Here is a 19396-nt window from a genome sequence, read left to right on the forward strand (position 1 = left end):
GTGAACAAACACACAGATGGGAGTCAGACTCGACTGTCCTGTGTGTGCCTGTTTCTGCAGTTGTGGACTCCCCCTCCATGACCCAAGTGGCCTGACAGCAGCGCAGGACTGACGGGTGCTTGCCACCTGCTAAGGTCTGCGGCAGGATGCACACGGGATTCGGGACTAATGCTTGGCTGGGACTGGGTCGCTGGACAGGTGGGGCCCCTTGGGCAGGTGGGGCCCCCGGGCAATTGCCCAGCGTGCCTATTCGGTAAGACAGCCCTGCATGCACTACCGTAGCTTGCAAGATGAATATAAACGTGTGCAGTTGTCATTTTATGCCACTAATAGGTTCATTCCTTTTTAAGAGTAGTAAGTTTCTTTTTTCACTAGCTTTAGATAAATCACTTTCTCTGCCTTTTATAGAGTAAAACAAAAAAGGAAAAAACTGAATATGAAAAAGAATCCTATTTACTGTGAAAACCACTCAAGTATAACTATAGGCAAAACCTTTTTTTTTTTTTTTCTCTTTTTCATTTTGGATAGCGTATGGGAGAGGTTATAACCCCTGTAAGGTTTTTCTGCCCTCTTTGTCCCAGTGGGGAGATTTTCTTTTACTTCCTGTCCCATAGCCAAACAAAGTGAGGGGGAATCCCTGCAAATTAGGGAAATCTCTTGGGGACTCCCAGGTCACCAGAACTAGTGTCCCCATTCAAAGATTTCCCTACTTTTACTTTTTAGGGGAGAACAATTTGAGATTTTTTTTTTCTTTTACTTTCAATTATAAAGGTAAACAGGATAAATAGAGAGGGTGAATAAACTAACAAGTGTTCTAATACCTCTCCACCCTATCCAAAACTTTAAAAAAAGTTTTGCTTTTAGTTATACTTTAAAGAATAAGTTCACCTTTTTGTAACCTGTTACACCCATATTAAGGGAGAGTGTAACCTGTTACACCTGCACTGGTCCCCATCCGATAGTTTTGACAGTGAGTGGGGGGATCTTCTCCCCTGCTCACTGTCGCAATCTAAAAAAAGAAGAGCTCTGCTCGTGCAGCCGCGTCATTTATTTACTGTGTTCTGTGAATGTGAAAACTTCAAGTACCGACAGCCTTTGTGGCTGTCGACTTGTTCTCAATGACCTACCAGGGTGCTGTTGATCTTTCTTGGTAGTTCATTGAGTCTTTCTGCCAGAGTGTAACTTCCTGCCCGTATCAGAGGTACGGGTACACAGCTACACAAACAGTCTGCAGGACCGTGTCAATACATCCAAGATCTGCTGATCATGAGTGCAGTGCTTTTTTTAGGTCCCTAACCAAAAAATAAAAAATAAATGCTTATTTTACCTGCAAAAAAAATGTGCATTTATTTCATTTTTTTTGTAAAGGTGAACTTCTCCTTTACCCTGACCCTAACATTCATTTAATAAAACTGTCACCTTCACTCAAAAGATCAATTTGGGTTTGAGTAGATCATCAACCTCCCAGTGTGAGCAGAAATACAGACCTATGAAGTCCCAGTGTGAACACTTGTCCATGTTCTATTACTCCACTGATAGACTCCCTTTGCAGCGTGGCCTTGGTGAAGCTTCATCTCATTATATCAGTAGGGAATATGCTGACTGGCACAATAGCTGGAGCAGCAATACAGAATCAAGGCACTTTCTGCAATAGCTCTATTGAGATAAAATATATGTGGTATGGCTTAACCACTTTACCACCGGAGGATTTTCCTGCTTTACGTCCAGGCCACTTTTTGCGATTCGGCACTGTGCGACTTTAACTGACAATTGCGCGGTCATGCAACGCCGTACCCAAACTAAATTTACGTCTTTTTTTTTTTTTCCCCACAAACAGCTTTCTTTTGGTGATATTTGATCACCTTTGCGCTTTTCATTTTTTGCGATATTAATAAAAAAAAATGCGATAATTTTGAAAAAATAACAATATTTTTCTACTTTGACAGTTAAAATATATTAAATTTTTGTCATATATTTAGGCCAAAATGTATTTAGCTACATGTCTTTGACAAAAAAATTCTCAATGAGCGTATTTTTAACCGCTTTAAGAACAGAAAATGTTACCCCCTTCCTGACCAGCCCATATTTTGTGATTCGGCACTGCGTTACTTTAACGGACAATTGCACGGTCGTGCGATGCTGTACCCAAATTAAATTTATGTCCTTTTTTTCCCCACAAATAGAGCTTTCTTTTTGGTGGTATTTGATCACCTGTGCGATTTTTTTTTTTTTTTTTTTACTTTTTGCGCCATATACAAAAAAAGAGCGACAATTTTGAAAAAATAACATTTTTCACATTTTTTTTATATAAAATTCCCCCCCCCAAAAAATGTAAAAATCAAACTTTTTTTGCCAATTTGTTTTCTGCTACATATTTTTGGTAAGAAAAAATCGCAATAAGCGTATTTTGATTGGTTTGCGCAAAAGTTATCGCAGCTACTAACTACGGGAAATTTATGTCATTTTTGTTTTTTAAACTAGTAATGGCGGCGATCTGAGATTTTTTTTTTTTTTTTTTTGCGGGACTGCGACATTGCGGCGGACAGATCGGACCCTTGACTAACATTTTTGACACTTTTGGGGTTACCAGTGACATTACTACAGTAATCTGTTACTGTAAAAATGACACTGGCAGGGAAGGGGTTAATTTTTATTGGAGAGGGAGGGGTTAATGTATGCCTGGTGCTTACTAACGTGTGTGGGGGAAGGTGACTATGTGACACAGGGACAGATCGCAGGTTCAGCTATGCTGAACCCTGCAATCTGACCCTGTCTGTCACTTAGGAGATCCGTCCGATTTGTTTACACAAGTGGGCGGATCTCCACACTGGATCCCCGACGATCGGGGAAGAGCGCCGGTGATCACCGCCGCTCCTCCCCTGGCCCGACTCCCGCTGTAACTGAATACAGCGGGAGCGAGCCTCCGGCGGCGCGCGCGTGCCGCCCACAAGGGGAGGAGTCCAGCGACGTAGGTCTACGTCGCTGGACGATAACGAGCCACATTGCCGCAGTAGCACCAATGTGAGTAGATGTAAAGTGGTTAAATCCTAGGTGTTTGGCTCTACGCCAGAAGTCTAGTAAATCTCTTTATTTTTTACTTTATATCACCATATAAACTATTGATAAAAACAGCAGCAGAGACTGATAACAGTATGAAGTGGTTTCCCTCAGCAGCTAGTTAGGTTGCACCTAATATTCTTTGGGGTAGTAAAACAGGGAACCACAGTACTCGCTGCAGGTAACAACTCAGAGTTTGCCCCATGTTCTTTTCTCCCGGCTTTATAAACCGACATTTGAGCGTATGCGTGTGGATTGTTGGAGGAGCTAGAAACATCAAAGAAAATTAACAGGAAGAACACAAAACTGTAAAGATGGTGTCTTTGCTGGAAATTAAACACAAGAAACCTGTACTGAGAGAATATTTCTGATTTCTTTCTAAAAACACTAGTTACTTGGCTGTCATTCTGATCCAGTAACTTCAGTATACTTTTTGCATCACTGACCTGGAGCAAGTTTACAAATCAGGAGTTATGACTTTACTCTAACTCCACCTGCTGCATGCTTGTTCAAGGTCAGTGCCTCAAAGTGTTGAAGCCAGTCAGGTGAGGAGCATTTTTATTAGGTCAGCAGTGGCAGCCTGCGTGTTTCTCTCCGATCAGCTTACTTTAATAAGATACTCCAGTCAGCAAAAAGTCTATCAAAACTGTGTAAAAACCCCTTCTAAAAAAAAGTTTAATAGAAAATAACTAATTTGCTTAGAAATTGCTAAACAAAAAAAAGCTCCAGGTAATTCAGCTATGGCCTTTACTAAGAGACAGAGCATACAGATGCATTGCATCCACCGTTAGTGGGCCACTAGGTGGTGCTGTTATATAAATATATACTTACTACTCAAAAAAAAAAATTAAAGGAACACTATGAAAACACTTCAGATCTCCATGGGGCTGGATATCTATACTGATATGGTCTGGGTAATGTGTTAGGAACGAAAGGATGCCACATCGTTTGATGGAAATTAAAATTGTTAACCTACAGAGGGCTGAATTCAAAGACACCCCAAAAATCAAAGTGAAAAAATGTTGCAGCAGGCTCGTCCATTTTGCTGAATTTTCATTACAGCAACTCAAAATGGTACTCAGTAGTTTGTGTGGCCCCCCGTGCTTGTATGCATGCCTGACAACATCGAGGCATGCTCCTAATGAGATGACGGATGGTGTCCTGGGCTATTTCCTCCCAGATCTGGACCAGAGGATCACTGAGCTCCTAAACAGACTTGAAGTGCAACCTGGCAGCATTGGATGGACCGAAACATTAAGTCCCAGAGGTGTTCTATTCGATTTAGATCAGGCGAGCGTGGGGGCCATTCATTGGTATCGATTCCTTCATCCTCCAGGAACTGGCTGCATACTCTCACCACATGAGGCCGGTCATTGTCGTGCACCAGGAAGAACCTAGGATCAAACTGCACCAGTGTAGGATCTAAAAAATGGGTCCAAGGATTTCATCCTGATAGCAAATGGCAGTCAGGGTGCCATTGTCTAGCATGTAGAGGTCTGCATCCCTCCATGGATATGCCTACCCAGGCCATCACTGACCTACCATCAAACCGGTCATGCTGAACGGTGTTACAGGCAGCATAATGTTCTCCACACCCTTTCACGTCATGTGCTCAGGGTGAACCTTCTGTCATCCTTGAAAAGCACAGGGCGTCAGTGGCAGACCTGCCATTTTTGGTGTTCAATGGCAAATGCCAATCTAGCTCCACAGTGCCAGGCAGTGAGCACAGGGCCCACTAGAGCAGTGGTCCTTAACTCCGGTCCTCGGGGCCCACTAACAGGCCAGGTTTGCAAGATAACTAAATTACATCGCAGGTGATATAATTTGCTGCTCATTGATTGCAGTATTCTAGTCTGCATCTCCCCAAGGTAATACTTAAAATCTGGCCTGTTAGTGGGCCCCAAGGACCGGAGTTGAGGACCACTGCACTAGAGGACGTCGGGCCCTCAGGCCACCCTCATGAAGTCTGTTTCTAATTGTTTGGGTAGAGACATTTACACCATTGGCCTGCTGGAGGTAATTTTGTAGGGCTCTGGCAGTGCTCACCCTGTTCCTCATTGCACAAAGAAGCAGATACCGGTCCTGCTGATGAGTAAAGAACCTTCTGCTGCCCTGTCCAGCTCTCCTAGAGTAACTGCCTGTCTCTTGGAAGCTCCTCCATGCTCTTAAGGCTGGCCATACACTATACAATTTTCTTATTCAATTTCCTTTAGATTTACCTTAAACTATGTAATGCAAGGGCCTGCCTGACTGCATACAAATTGAAAGTGTTTAGGTTTGACCCTATATTACATGGTTTTGGTAAATCTAAAGGAAAGTTGAACAAGAAAATTGTATAGTGTATGGCCAGCCTAAGACTGTGCTGGGAGACACAGCAAACCTTATGGCAATGGCATGTATTGATGTGCCATCCTGGAGGAGTTGGACTACCTGTGCAACTTTTATAGGGTCCAGTTATTGCCTCATGTGACCAGTAGTGACACTGACCCTAGCCAAATGCAAAACTAGTAAAAAACAGTCAGAAGAGGAGTAGGGAAAAAAAATGTTAGTGGCCTTCACCTGTTAAGTTAAACCATTCTTGTTTTGGAGGTTGTCTCATTGTTGCCTATCTAGTGCACCTGTTGTAAATTTCATTAAAGTGGAGTGCCACCCATTTTTAATAACTTGGATTACATAGATGTATGTAATCCCCTTTAAAACTACTTTTACCAATGGAAACTTTTTTTTTGCTAGTAAATACCTTATTTTCTTCTATATTCATCCTCTCCTCACTTCCGGGTCCGGCCGCCGATCGGCGATTACGTCATTCGGCGATTCGCAGGGGGTGCTGGCATGGCATGAAATCTCGCATTTTTACACAGGAGCTGAGCTGTTTGTATTGAGGCTGTGCTCTGCCTCGCCCCCCTCCTCTCAGTGAGCTGTACTGTATGTATTGCATTGAGGCCGTGCTCTGCCCCGCCTCCTCTCAGTGAGCTCAGTGAGGATATAATGCTTTCAGTCCTCGCTCACTGAGAGGAGGCGGGGCAGAGCACGGCCTCAATACAATACATACATTACAGCTCACTGAGAGGAGGCAGGGCAGAGCACGGCCTCAATACAAACAGTACAGCTTAGCTCCTGTGTAATAATGCGAGATTTCATGGCATGAGATACATCCCAGCACCCCCTGCGAATCGCAGAATGACGTAATCGCCAATTGGCGACCGGATCCGGAAGTGAGGAGAGGATGAATAAAGAAGAAAATAAGGTATTTACTAGCAAAAAAAAAAAAGTTTCCATTGGTAAAAGTAGTTTTAAAGGGGACTATATACATCTAAAGTTACTAAAATGGGTGGAACTCCACTTTAATACCAAAGCAGCTAACAACCACCTCTGCTACTTAACGGACCAGATCAATGTCCCAGGAGTTTATTTGACTTGATGCTATCCTCTGATTAAAAAGTGTTTTTTTTTGAGCAGTGTATAATATTGCTGGCTATGAATAAATAGCTAGCAGAGCATAACAAATCACATGAAGATCCCTGCCCCTTCATATAAATCCATACTGCTCAGTGCCCACACAATACACACAACGTTTTTATACAAGAAACCGGTTTACAATAGTTTTATTAAGTATAAAAATAAGCAGTAAGGACAGCACGCTCCATGGAGTAGTTCCACAAACTCAGCAGGTTACATGACTGTGCTGATGATATCTGTTCCACCTTCAGTCCACACACTGGTCCAAAGAGTTCAGGCAAACTGTTTACTCTGGCCTGCCCTTGTAGTGGTCCATGTTCGCCAGGACCCATCCAGATGGAATCAAGAAAACTGAGAAAAATACGGTCAGTCCAATGGCTTGGTCCTAAAAAAGATACAAGGTAGACAGATGGTTTCTTTAAGTGAAAAAGTTCACAGTTATTACTGTCAGAGATTTGCATATGTATGTAATTAAGAAATACAGTGTATTGGCAATGCAAGGATAAATACATAGTGGAACTTAACTGTATCTGAGCACCACAAATGGAAAATGCTATTTAATTAATTTTCAAAGCAAACTCTTCCATCCATGTGTCCATGCTTGATTTTGTTGAGAAATCACTTTGAAAATCATCCCCCTAGCATTTTTAGCCACTGCTGTCTTGAGTAATAGCAGATGATTTATGTAACATTTACATCATTGAATCCATCTACACTTAGCTCAGGCATGCAAGCAGGAGGATGTGCTTAGCTGAGAAAACCCTTTTTCCAGATGAAAAAAAAATTCCCAGGAGGAAGCATGGAATGTATGACATTTTTGGTTTCAGGTCAAAAATACAGACACAACCGAGTAAGAGTTTAGTTCCCATATAAAGCATATCTAAACCCAAAAATTAAATATTTTGCAGCTTGCAAACCCTTAGATGTAGTGGTTACATTTAGTTTTTATTTCCCACCCCATTATTTCTACATGATAGTCATTTTGTCTACCATACTTCCTGTCCCTTCATATCTACACTCATTCTCCATTGTGTCTAAGGAGGCAGCCATAGTTGTCACCGAGGCTGGAACTTATGTTGGGTTAGAAGTACACCAACCTTACACAAGCCTTCAATTATGCAGTTTTCTTTCTTTCAACACAGGTCAAAAAAAAAAGAAGCAATCCATTAGTTACTATGGGCAACATACACACCAAAGTGTTTAACCACTTAAGCCCCGGAAGATTTTACCCCCTTCCTGACCAGGGCCTATTTTGCGATTCGGCACTGCGTGACTTTAACGGACAATTGCGCGGTCGTGCGACGCTGTACCTAAACGAATTTGACTTCCTTTTTTTCCCACAAACAGAGCTTTCTTTTGGTGGTATTTGATCACCTGTGCGATTTTTTGATCATGCGCTATAAACAAAAAAAAGCATCAATTTTGCAAAAATAATATTTTTCACATTTTTTTTTATATGAAATTCCCCCCCAAAAAAATGTAAAAATCAAAATTTTTTAACATTTTCGGCCAATTTGTTTTATGCTACATATGTTTGGTAAAAAAAAAAATCACGAAAAGCGTATTTTGATTGGTTTGCGCAAATGTTATCGCGTTTACTCACAAAGGGAAAGATTTTTGTCATTTTTGTTGGTTTTTCTTTTTTAACGCGTAATGGCGGCGATCTGCGATTTTTAATTTTTTTTTTTTTTTTTTGCGGGACTGCGACATTGGGGCGGACAGATCGGACCCTTGACTGACATTTTTGACACTTTTGGGGTTACCAGTGACATTTCTACAGTAATCAGTGCTATACATATGCACTGTTACTGTAAAATGACACTGGTAGTGAAGGGGTTAACTTTTTGAGAGGGAGGGGTGGTGTGTGTCCCTAGGGGCGTGATTCTAACTGTGATTGGCTGTGGCTTGAGCTGTAGGAACAGTGATCAACGGTCCTACATAGTAGAACCGTATGATCACTATTCCTACACGGGAGAATGACAGGCGGCTTGTTTACATCAGCCGCCTGCCTTTCTCCCCCTCCACCTGACGATCGCGAGTGACCGGCGACATCGGGTCCGCCGGTCACACGCGCGGGGGGGGGGGTCCGTGACATAGGCTAGTGACGTACCCATACGTCACTTTGCCTGTGAGGGGCTGACCGCCGCAGTATAGGTACTTGCGGCGGTCGGCAAGTGGTTAAGGGGTGTAGAAATGTCTGCCTCTAGCAAAGACCGAAGGAAGGAGGGGAGGAAGGTAAGGTTGACCATAGACAGATCAAAATTTGGTCGTTCCTGCTGAACCAGCTCAAGTTCGATCTGTTTATAGCCGGCCTTACATTCTTCTTCCTTCTTACTGTCTTTGGTAGAAGCAGACCTTTGTCTACCACTTATATACTTTGGGTGTATATTAGGGATCGACTGATTATCGGCAAAGCCGATATATCGAGGGCTGATCTGCACCTTCCCTGATATATCGAAATCAGGCCCTGAGGTTACCGATATTGCCGATATTTCGGGAAAGTGCTTGTACCAGAGTGATGTCTGCAGCTAGAGGCATCATCCCGGTACCGGCGTCCATAGCCGATGGTTGGCTGTCTTGTAATGGCAACCGATGCGGCTGAGAAGCCGCTCAGCTGTCATCACAAGGAGCGGGAGGGGATGCCTTCCGCGGCTCACCCGGGTCTTCCGTCTCACCAGGAGATCCGGTGTAATGTTAGAAAAGCATACCCCGTGAAAATTGCCTGCCCACGTCCCTTCCTGTGAGGAACAGCTGAGCAGCATAGCGGTGCGCATGCCCACAGCCCCGGATACGTAATTGAACAGCTGAGGAGCTGACAAGTGCGCATGCACGGAGGGTATGAAATGATCACAGTAGTGTGTGTGTAACGTTACACCGCCTCAGCTGTTGCGGCGGTTACATTAAAACAGCTCGGCTGCAATATGAGTCATCTCCGCTCCTACCCCTGTCACTGCCCTGATCTTGGCTAGTAAATATAAAAGCGGCGGTGGGTGTATGAAATCTAAATGAACAGAGATCTCTGCTCCGTGATTTATCTTTTCATACACCCGCCGCCGCCACTTTTATATTTACTAGCCCAGATCAGGGAAGTGACAGGGATAGGAGCGGAGATGACTCATATTGCAGCCGAGCTGTTTTAATGTAACCGCCGCAACAGCTGAGGCGGTGTAACGTTACACACACTGCCGTGAAAAATCCATACCCTCCGAGCATGCCCACTAGTCAGCTCCTCAGCTGTTCAATGATGTAGTGGTGACGTAGGTGCACAGGAAGTGACGAGGGTATAAAATTTTCACGGGTAGGTTTTTTTCACGGAACACTGGGCATCCTACCTGCATGGCCGACGAAGACCCGATCAAAGCCGCATTTGGCTCTAATCGGTTCTCCATGTGAAAACCTGGGTACGCGGCGTCAAATTAAAAAAAATGACAGCATTCAAAACAGCCAAACTTGGCGTTTTGAATGCTTTTAAGTGCAGAGGAGGGGTTTGACCCCCAGATCCCTCCACAAGAGTACCTGTGTAAAAAAAAAAAAAAAAAAAATGTTTTTAAATGTCCGAAAATATCGGCCGATACCGATATGCGATGACCAAAATATCGGTATTGGCAATAAAAACACGATATCGGTCGATTACTAGTGTATATGTTGCATAAAGTAACTAATGGATTGCTTCTTTCATTTTCCAACACACATTAGTTTTACTAGTGAGTGAGTAATGTCTGTAAAACTGAGCTGCATGCAAAAACATCTTCGATTTTACACGTGTTTTTGGCAGGAAACACCTCATTCCTTTCCTGTTCAGTGAATATGGTCATATCTCTGAGGAAATCCGTTCTCCTCCATGATTGATATAAGGAAACTGCATTACTATGTCTTTTCTTTAGATGGTTATAAGTATACGTTGTGTATTCTAATCACAAACTGCTGGTCTAAATAGAAAATCTGACTAATATATGCAGGGGAAAAAAAAAAAGCAAAAAAACAAAATATAATATAGTAAGGTATGTGGTATACTTATGATTTTGGTATACACTAAAGCATAGGTGTCAAACACCAGGCCCCTGGGCCGAATGCGCCCCCCTAGGCCATTTCATGTGGCCCTTGCACCTCTCCTGCAGCACCCCCCTTGTCTCAGTAGTCGGCAGCAGAGAGGACAGAACTCCTTTGGCAGATCCTGCACTCCTCTGTGCAGCTGCAGAAAGGCTTGTCTTTGCCCACCCCCTTCCCCTCCTTCTCAGCAGTCCACAGCAGAGAGGAGGGCAAAACTCCTCTCACAGATCCTGTACCTCTCTGTGCAGCCGCAACACCACCTTGCCTCTGCCTCCCCTGGTCTCAGCATTTAGTAGACTCTGGAAGCTGACTCCAGCCCTCCTCTGGTTCTCCTCCAGACCATGCACTTTTTCCCAGATCCACCTGCATCATCTTCCTGGCAGTAGCACAAGTTAAGGGGGTGCATTGTGATGGGTGACTCTTGACTTCTGATGGTGGGGGGCTCCGGACATCTCGTGTAAGGGGACACGGGATGCTCTGGACATCTAATTTTACAGATATAACTCGCCCTTTGAGGGCAACCATAATGCTGATGCAGGCCGCGATGCAATTGAGTTTGACACCCCTGCACTAAAGCTTAGTACACACGATGAGAAAATTGGACGAAAAATACCGCTTTTGGAGCAATTGTTCGATAATCTGGTCGTTAGTACACAGCTTTCGAGAGCCAATCACAACAGTTCATCCAAAATTATCTGAAGAGACAAACATGACAATTTTTCTTGTATGATACCAGAAAGATACATTTTCGTTATTCGTCCTAAAAAAAAATCGAGTGACTAAGACTGCGCATGCTCGGAAACGAAGGAATACATCACCATGCAATAAGTGCTGTCCCTGCCGGGAGAACACACAGTGATTATGTGTGTATTATAGTGGCTATAGCCACTGGCAATAATCGCATGAGAAATCCGACAGGCTGGTTGTACCCAAGTTAATGGATCAATCAACTTATGTACAATCAGCCTGCCCATACATGGTTTGAATCTTGGCGGATCCCTGCTGAACTGGCTGAGATTTGAGTGCTTTATGGCTGGCTTAGGTTTCAGCTTTCTGAGAAAGTTTGAACTTACATGGGTCTGTACCCATCCCCCCCCATATTTATAGTTCAGTTTAATTCTCCCTCATTTAGGGGGACTGTCCATTTTTGGAATCAAATATCTGTCCCTTATCCTTCCTCAGTTGTCTTTTTTTCCCATTATTTTTATAGACTCAATAAATCTGAAATGTTTAAGCTGCAATGGGATTTGTATTTCTGTCCATCCAGTCCTGAGATTTTACACAGTCCGCTCTCACAGCCTGTCAGACAACACCATGTAAACCCCTTTCTCATGGGGCGGATCTGCTCAGCGGGGATTGCTCCATTGATCCCCGCTGAGCAGGCGGATGACAGGTCTGTCTCCACTCACTGTGCTGAGATGGACCTGTCAGAGTCCTGCTCTCCTCTGACGGGAGATTGGATAAAAATGTCCATTTTCATCCGCTCCGACCTGCTGGATGGATGGCGAACATATCACCATCTGTCTGTTTTCAGCAGATCTTGTCGGATCGGATGGCAGACGGGTGTCAGCGGATCCGCCTCCCTATAGAGGAGAGTGGGTGGCCTGATCAGATCCACCTGAGAAACAAACAGGCGGACCTAATCGGACAGATCGTGTGAAAGGGCTCTTTCACACGGCCGCTCAGTTTTTATCTCCGCTGCGGCACTTTTTTTTTTCACGGACACGGATGACACTTGTCATCCGCTCCATATGTCCGCATATCATCCCATCCGTTTGCGGATGATATACGGACATAATGTATGTCTATGGGGATAGCGGATGACACCGCTGACATCCGATTTTGCATCAGTTCCATTTTTTTAACGGAGGAAAAATAGGGTTCTGTTCCGTTCCAAAAAACGGAACAGAACTGAAAGGACACAAATCGGATGTCAGTGGATAGTCATCCGCTGACATCCGCAATCCCATAGACATGCATTATGTCCGTATATCATCCGCAAACGGATGGGGTGATTTACGGACACACGGAGCGCACGTGTGAAAGAGTCCTTATAGTTAAAGTGGAAATGTAGGCAAAACTTTTTTTTTTCCTTTTGGATAGTGCAAGGGAGATTTATAACCCCAAACAGATCCCCCCCCCCCCCCCCACTATCTGTGTCCCATTGTGGAGATTTGCCTTCACTTCCTGTCCCATAGCCAAACAGGAAGTGAGAGAAAAATCCCTGCAAATTATGGGAATTTCTTGGGGACCCCCAGGTCACCAGAATTAGTGTCCCCATTGGAAGATTTCCCCTCTATTACATTTCTGTGAACAACCCAAAATGTGGGGTTTTCCTTTTACTGTCAATGATAATGGTAAACAGGACGAATAGAGGATGAATCTCCCTAACGGGGGCACAGACAGCAATAAAAACTGACAAACTTTCTAATCCCTCTCCACTCTATCCAAAAGTAAAAAGAACGTTTTGCCTTCAGTTATACTTTAACCGGTTGCCGACCGCCGCAAGTACATATACTGCGGCGGTCAGCCCCGGCCAGGCAAAGTGACGTACCGGTACGTCACTAGCCTGTCACTTGCTTGTGAGCCAATAGCGGGCGCCCGCCCAGGTTCGTTCCCTGGGAAGTCCGTGCGTGTGACCGGCGTACCCGATGTCTGCCGATCACTCGCGATCGTCCGCCGTGAAGGGGGAAAGGCAGGCGGCTGATGTAAAAAAGCCGCCTGTCATTCTCCCCTGTGTATGAATAGTGATCATACGGTTCTACTATGTAGGACCATTGATCACTGTTCCTACACCAGTAGCCATGTCCAATCACAGTTAGAAGCACGCCCCTAGGGACACACTTAACCCCTCCTTCCCCAATAAAGTTAACCCCTTCCCTGCCAGTGTCATTTTGCAGTAACAGTGCATATGTATAGCACTGATTACAGTAGTAATGTCACTGGTAACCCCAAAAGTGTCAAAAATGTCAGTCAAGGGTCCGATCTGTCTGCCACAATGTCGCAGTACCGCAAAAAAAAAAATCGCAGATCGCCGCCATTACGCGTTAAAAAAAGAAACAACAAAAATGACAAAAATCTTTCCCTTAGTTAGTAAACGCAATAACTTTTGCGCAAACCAATCAAAATACGCTTTTTGCGATTTTTTTTTTTTTTTACCAAACGTATGTAGCAGAAAACAAATTGGCCTAAAATTTTAAAAAATTTAGATTTTTACTTTTTTTTTTGGGAATTTCATATAAAAAAATGTGAAAAATATTGTTATTTTTGCAAAATTTAGGCTCTTTTTTTGTTTATAGCCCAAAAAGTAAAATTCCCACAGGTGATCAAATACCACCAAAAGAAAGCTCTGTTTGTGGGGAAAAAAAGGACGTCAAATTCCTTTAGGTACAGCGTCGAACGACCGCGCAATTGTCCGTTAAAATCACGCAGTGCCAAATCGCAAAATAGGCCCTGGTCAGGAACGGGGTAAAATCTTCCGGGGCTTAAGTGGTTAAACCTTGAAACAAAAATGTATGATATGGCAGCCTAGCAATTCTTAGATGTGATGGATGCATTTGTTTTCCTTTATAGGCCTTTTTTTTTTTTTTTTTCCTTTATTTTCACCTATTGATCAATCCAGTCAGTCTGTTCATTTTCTACTTCCTTTAACAGAATGACGTGTCCAGATAAAGTGACGGAGGGTTGAGACAAACCATGACAGGGGTGCTTACAATGATCAGCTTTTATTCATTTATTCAGAACCTTTATCCTAAAAGCAAAAAGGCTGTTGCTGTAAATTCTTACAAAGTGTTAGCTGGAGTTTAGCTTTAAATTTGTTAGTCAAGTCCCTCAAAATCATTTAATTATGGCCACACATGCTTTTTATTTATTTATTTATTTTTGTATTATCTGATCAGTGTGCAGTTCAAAACCAGTGTTCTCCAAATGCGGCTCTTTGCTTGCTTTTATCTGGCCCTTGGGGACTGTTTTATTTTCACGGACACCAGTGAAGGACACAATTCCTCTCAATGATGCCAACGATGGAGAACAATTCCCACCAATGACATCAACTCCCGGAGGCCACAGTCTGAAGTAACTGGCCCTTGGTTTAAAAATTTTGGAGACCCCTGATCACAGCGATCAAATCTGTGTACAACTAAATAGCTTTCCTTCAAATAAATTTAGACTCAGTTTAGATCGGATTCAAATTAGGTCGACTGTCCAGGGCAGAACATTAGCAATCGTTTTGCATCAAACAGGCAGCACTGAGATCCAATCTTGAGTGATTGGATTATGAGATGAGAAATGCAAATGATAACATGATCATACCTAAACTATAAGTTGAAATTGATCTCTGTGTGTGACATTTCGACCAAAAGGTTGTTGACCATTGATCAATTGTTCCGATTGGAAATCATTCATTCATGTACTGTATGGCCAACATAATACTACCCTCTCCCCAGACTGACAATGTTGCTCTCCAAAGGTGTATCCATTGCTGGAGACTAGAGCTCGACCGATTATTGGCAAAGCTGATATATTGAGGGCTGATATGCACTTTCCCCGATATATCGGAATCGGCCACCAAGGTGACCGATATTACCGATACAGTAAACCCCCGCTCCATAGCGGTTCAGTTTTTAGGGTCCCGGTATATTACGGTTTGTTCTGTAATGTTATTTTACTATATAAATCATTAAAAATTTAACATTTTTGTGTTTTCCATAGCTCTTGCTGTCTCTCAGTATCTTTTATGTGTTTAAATGAGTTTCTATTGTTTTAAAAGTGTGTTTGAAGACCTTAAATTGCTTTTAAAAAAAAACATGCCTACAGTGTATTTTAATAGGGTTTTTCTAGTTCGTGGATTATCACTTTTCGCGGCTGGGTCGGGAACGTATCCCCCGCAATGTATTTCGGGAAAGTGCTGTACCGGAGAGATGCCTGCAGCTAGATGCATCACCTCGGTACCGGTGTCCATAGCCGACGGTGGGCTGTCTTGTAATGACAACCGATGTGGCTGAGAAGCCGCTTGGCTGTCATTACAAGGAGTGGGAGGGGACGCCCCCCCTCCCGCCCCCTTCCACGGCTCGCTCGGGTCTCCCGTCCTACCGGGAGACCTGGGCAACCATCCTGCATGGTGGCCGAAGAGAACAGGGCCGGCCTTTGGGGTGTGCGAGCTGTGCAGCTGCACAGGGCGCCATGGGCCACAGGGGCACCGTGTGGCCATCACAGCTCGCAGAAGATCAGGCCGCACAGCGGGAGGTAAGCGCCGACCGCGGCCTGGACAGGGTTAACACAGGCCACGGCCGCCTCTTACCTCCCGCTGTGCCTCGGTCTCCTAGCTGCAGTCTGAGTGTCGCCACAGGATTAGCTCGCACAGGGCGCCTGAATACCTAAGGCCGGCCCTGGAAGAGAAGACCCGATCAAAGCCGCATTCGGCTCTGATCGGGTCTCCATGCAAAAACCTGGAAGTGATGTCATAAGTGACATCACTTCCGGGTACTCGGCGCCAGATTAAAAAAAAATGACAGCATTCAAAACAGCCAAACTTTGCGTTTTGAATGCTTTTAAGTGCAGAAGAGGGGTTTGGGGTCTTTTAAACCCCCAGATCCCTCCACAAGAGTACCTGTAAAGTAAAAAAAAATATATATGTTTTATAATGTACAAAAATATCGGTTGATACTGATATGCATTGACCAAAATATCGGTATCGGCAATGAAAAAACGATATTGGTCGATCACTACTGTTGACACCAGTAGACTGGAAGTGAGTTACTGACCAGATCACTAGGTGAAAATAAAGAAAAAAAAAAAAGCTTAAAAAAAGGAAACTAATGCAGCCACCATATTTAAGAATTGGTATGCTACAACATATTCCACTTTTGTTTTTGGGTATAAACCACTCATACAGTAGTGTCTTCTCTCCACTCCAGCCGGTGAAAAAGGAGCAGCAGAATGATGAGATCTCTCCTCCTTTCAGCGTGTCCCTTTTCAACAGAGTGCACAGACCAGTTTTATGGGCCATACACACTATAAGATTTTCTGAAGACTTTTTCCTTTAGATTTACCAAAACCATATAATATGAGGTCAAACCTAAACACTTTCAATTTGTATGCAATCTGACAGGCCCTTGCACTACATAGAAAAGGTAAATCTGAAGGAAAAAGTCTTCAGAAAATCTTATAGTGTGTATGGCCCTTTAGCAATCCCTTTCCCAGTCTGAGCTCTGCAGTACAGGGGAGGACAAGAAGCTGATTCCAAGTCCATTTCATTGGTTGCATTTAAAAAAAAATATATTTTTATTTTTTTATTGAATACAGAGCTGTGCAAATCGGTTTTATTTTATATCTTTTTGGAGTTACGGTAAGAAATCAGCAGTCTTTTGAATCCATTTGCAGGCATTTTGTTCCACACAGGGCTCTGACTGTACACACATTGCTATTATACACAGTAAGGGCTCATTGACACTGCATTATAAACGCCTTTGTGGGAGTTTTTTGACATCTGAACAGCCTTTCGCAATGGGAATACCACATCGCAACTGCGAATCTGGTGTTTACAGCCACATCCTTTTGAATAGGCCATGTTTAGCAGCAGAGCTCCCTGCTGAACACGACAAGGGGGATCATTTTTGCTACTTCATGTGTACACCCCATCTGGCTTTGCAAGGAGGAGTGGTAAAAATGTAGCTCAATTGCCTATTTCTACTGCCCCCCCCCCCCCCCCACCCCCAACCACAATTGTAAACTAAAATGCTTATATGAGACTACAGAGTACTAAAGACTGCATGGTTTGAATAAAGACCATTATAATATAACTCGAGTTATGTTTCATAGATTGTTTTGCTCTTTCCATCATGCATACAGATAGCATCATTTTGCTATTAGTGTGAATTTATTTTATTTTTTTCAAAGACCGCACGCCAAGAGGGATCTATGTGACCGCTGTGTCCTCTGGGAGTTGCAGGCCTCTGTGTAGTGACCGGGACATTTCCCAAGGTCGTTAGCCTCGTGCCGCTTCCTCCCCCTTTCCATCTAATATTAACAGAAACCTTCACGAGGAGGGGTCGGGGCTGCATGCTGCAAGTATTATAATGAGGATGTATGAATGAATGCCTGCCAAGCTCTTACACAGCACAGACAAGCAGTAAATTATAGCATATGTGAATGGGTGCTCTGGGGGGGCTGAGTATGAACAGATGTATGGATGATATGTTTCTCTTTCACACTATAAGATGCAGCTCTGCACTGAACACGGATGTATCGGTAGAAAGCTGTAGCTTAGTCCTTTGGGATAATTATGACTCTGTGAATTGGGGTCAGCATGGAAAGCCTTTCCAGGAAACAGGTGCGCGGCTTATAGCGCCTTCGTGTAGGAGAGTTTGCGATCGCGGGTACGTCGTATTTTTGCCTTAGTCTTGTGACATTTGAGTGACTCATTTGCAACCGCCCTTCTTATCATAATTGTGCAAGGAGGAAATATCAATGTATTTCAAAGCCCATAGAACTTTTTTTTTTTTACCAGACTGACTTGCGTCTATTTTTAACTGTGTAACTTCGCTTAGCATATCATATCAGCCTCGTGAATGAAGAAATGAATAGTATTTGCTACGGACAATGAAAACATATGGGGATGTATATACCCAGAGGCTTTACAATGCTTATCGGAAACCTGATACCCTGGAAGGAGCATGTTTGCTTTATTGTATCCTATTTGCACTGTGCTGCGTTTTGCTATTTGCACTGTGCTGCGTTTTGCTATTTGCACTGTGCTGCGTTTTGCTATTTGCACTGTGCTGCGTTTTGCTGTCACATTCATACAGGTAGGTAAAAGATAAATCAACTACAAATATGTGATTAAGTTACCAAGACATGCAAATAAATAACATTTAAAATGTAAAAAAAACAGTGTATCCCTTTTTCTTAGAAAAATACATTTGATTGTAAAGTGCAAGTTACATATCCATTTCAAGCATGCTTCCCCATTACTTAAATTTAAAGTCCCATTTCTTGACTTACCATTATCGAAAGTGGTTTATTGCTTGCCTTCTGGGAAGCCCATGCCTTGTTGGTGATGCGGGGGTTCACTGTTTGGCGCAGAAGGCCGATCGCCCTTGTAAATAGTGGCATGGCTGTCGTCTCAGCAAGTGTCAGGTGCTGCTCTCTATGTTAGAGTCAGGTGTAAAGTCCACTATGCTTTGACAAGGGAGGGGTTTCCTCTTCCAGCCTCCTATTGGTGATGTGTAAACCGGTAGTGTAGTGGTTAAAATGAAACGTTCAGATAAGCACGTACATTGATCTATATATATAGACCAGGGCGGGGCCAAACAAAAGGGTGGGGCTCTTGATCAGCCCTTTAAATATGTGTCACCTCCTATAATGTCATTAGTACATACAGTAGAGGTAAACTTTCTGTCTTCACCCCCAATCGTCTGCTGATATTTAGGTGAAGTTCTTCTGATCTGGCAGAAGAAGTGTTAAATCTTCTCCGGGTTCCCTTGCTGCGCAGTGCGGTGCGGTGCTGGCGTAGTGTGACAGCTGTGACAGTCCATCAACCTGTCACTCCTCTGGCTGCTGATCAGGATGACACAATATTTCTTTGACTTTTTCCTTCTTTTTTTGTAATTGTAGCATTTTCTCACGTACTCTTTTTTTTTTTTTTTAATTATCTGTTCCTGTTCTTGAACTTGTCTTCTTTCTCCTTGTCATTGTGGTTTCTTCCTTATTCTGAACATTGTGTGCCTGGGCTTGCTCGATCCCTCCCCCTCATACCAGCACTTCGAGGGGTCTGGTTCTTGCCAAGCATTGTCGATAGGAGCTTCCTCTTCACTAGCAATCTGCTACATTG

At 43.5% G+C, this 19396-nt stretch overlaps 1 long non-coding RNA gene across 1 annotated transcript; it reads right to left on the reverse strand.

Annotated features, from left to right (window-relative positions):
• Nucleotides 1-6648: 6648 nt before the first annotated feature.
• Nucleotides 6649-18935, reverse strand: LOC309565084. Its single transcript, XR_014225782.1, has 2 exons — nucleotides 18568-18935; nucleotides 6649-6901 (listed from the first exon to the last, which is right to left on the reverse strand). It is a non-coding gene; the product is annotated as an uncharacterized lncRNA (long non-coding RNA).
• Nucleotides 18936-19396: the final 461 nt, after the last annotated feature.

The sequence above is a fragment of the Pelophylax lessonae genome (assembly GCF_965119305.1).
Source record: "Pelophylax lessonae genome assembly, chromosome: 10".
Classification (NCBI taxonomy): domain Eukaryota; kingdom Metazoa; phylum Chordata; class Amphibia; order Anura; family Ranidae; genus Pelophylax; species Pelophylax lessonae.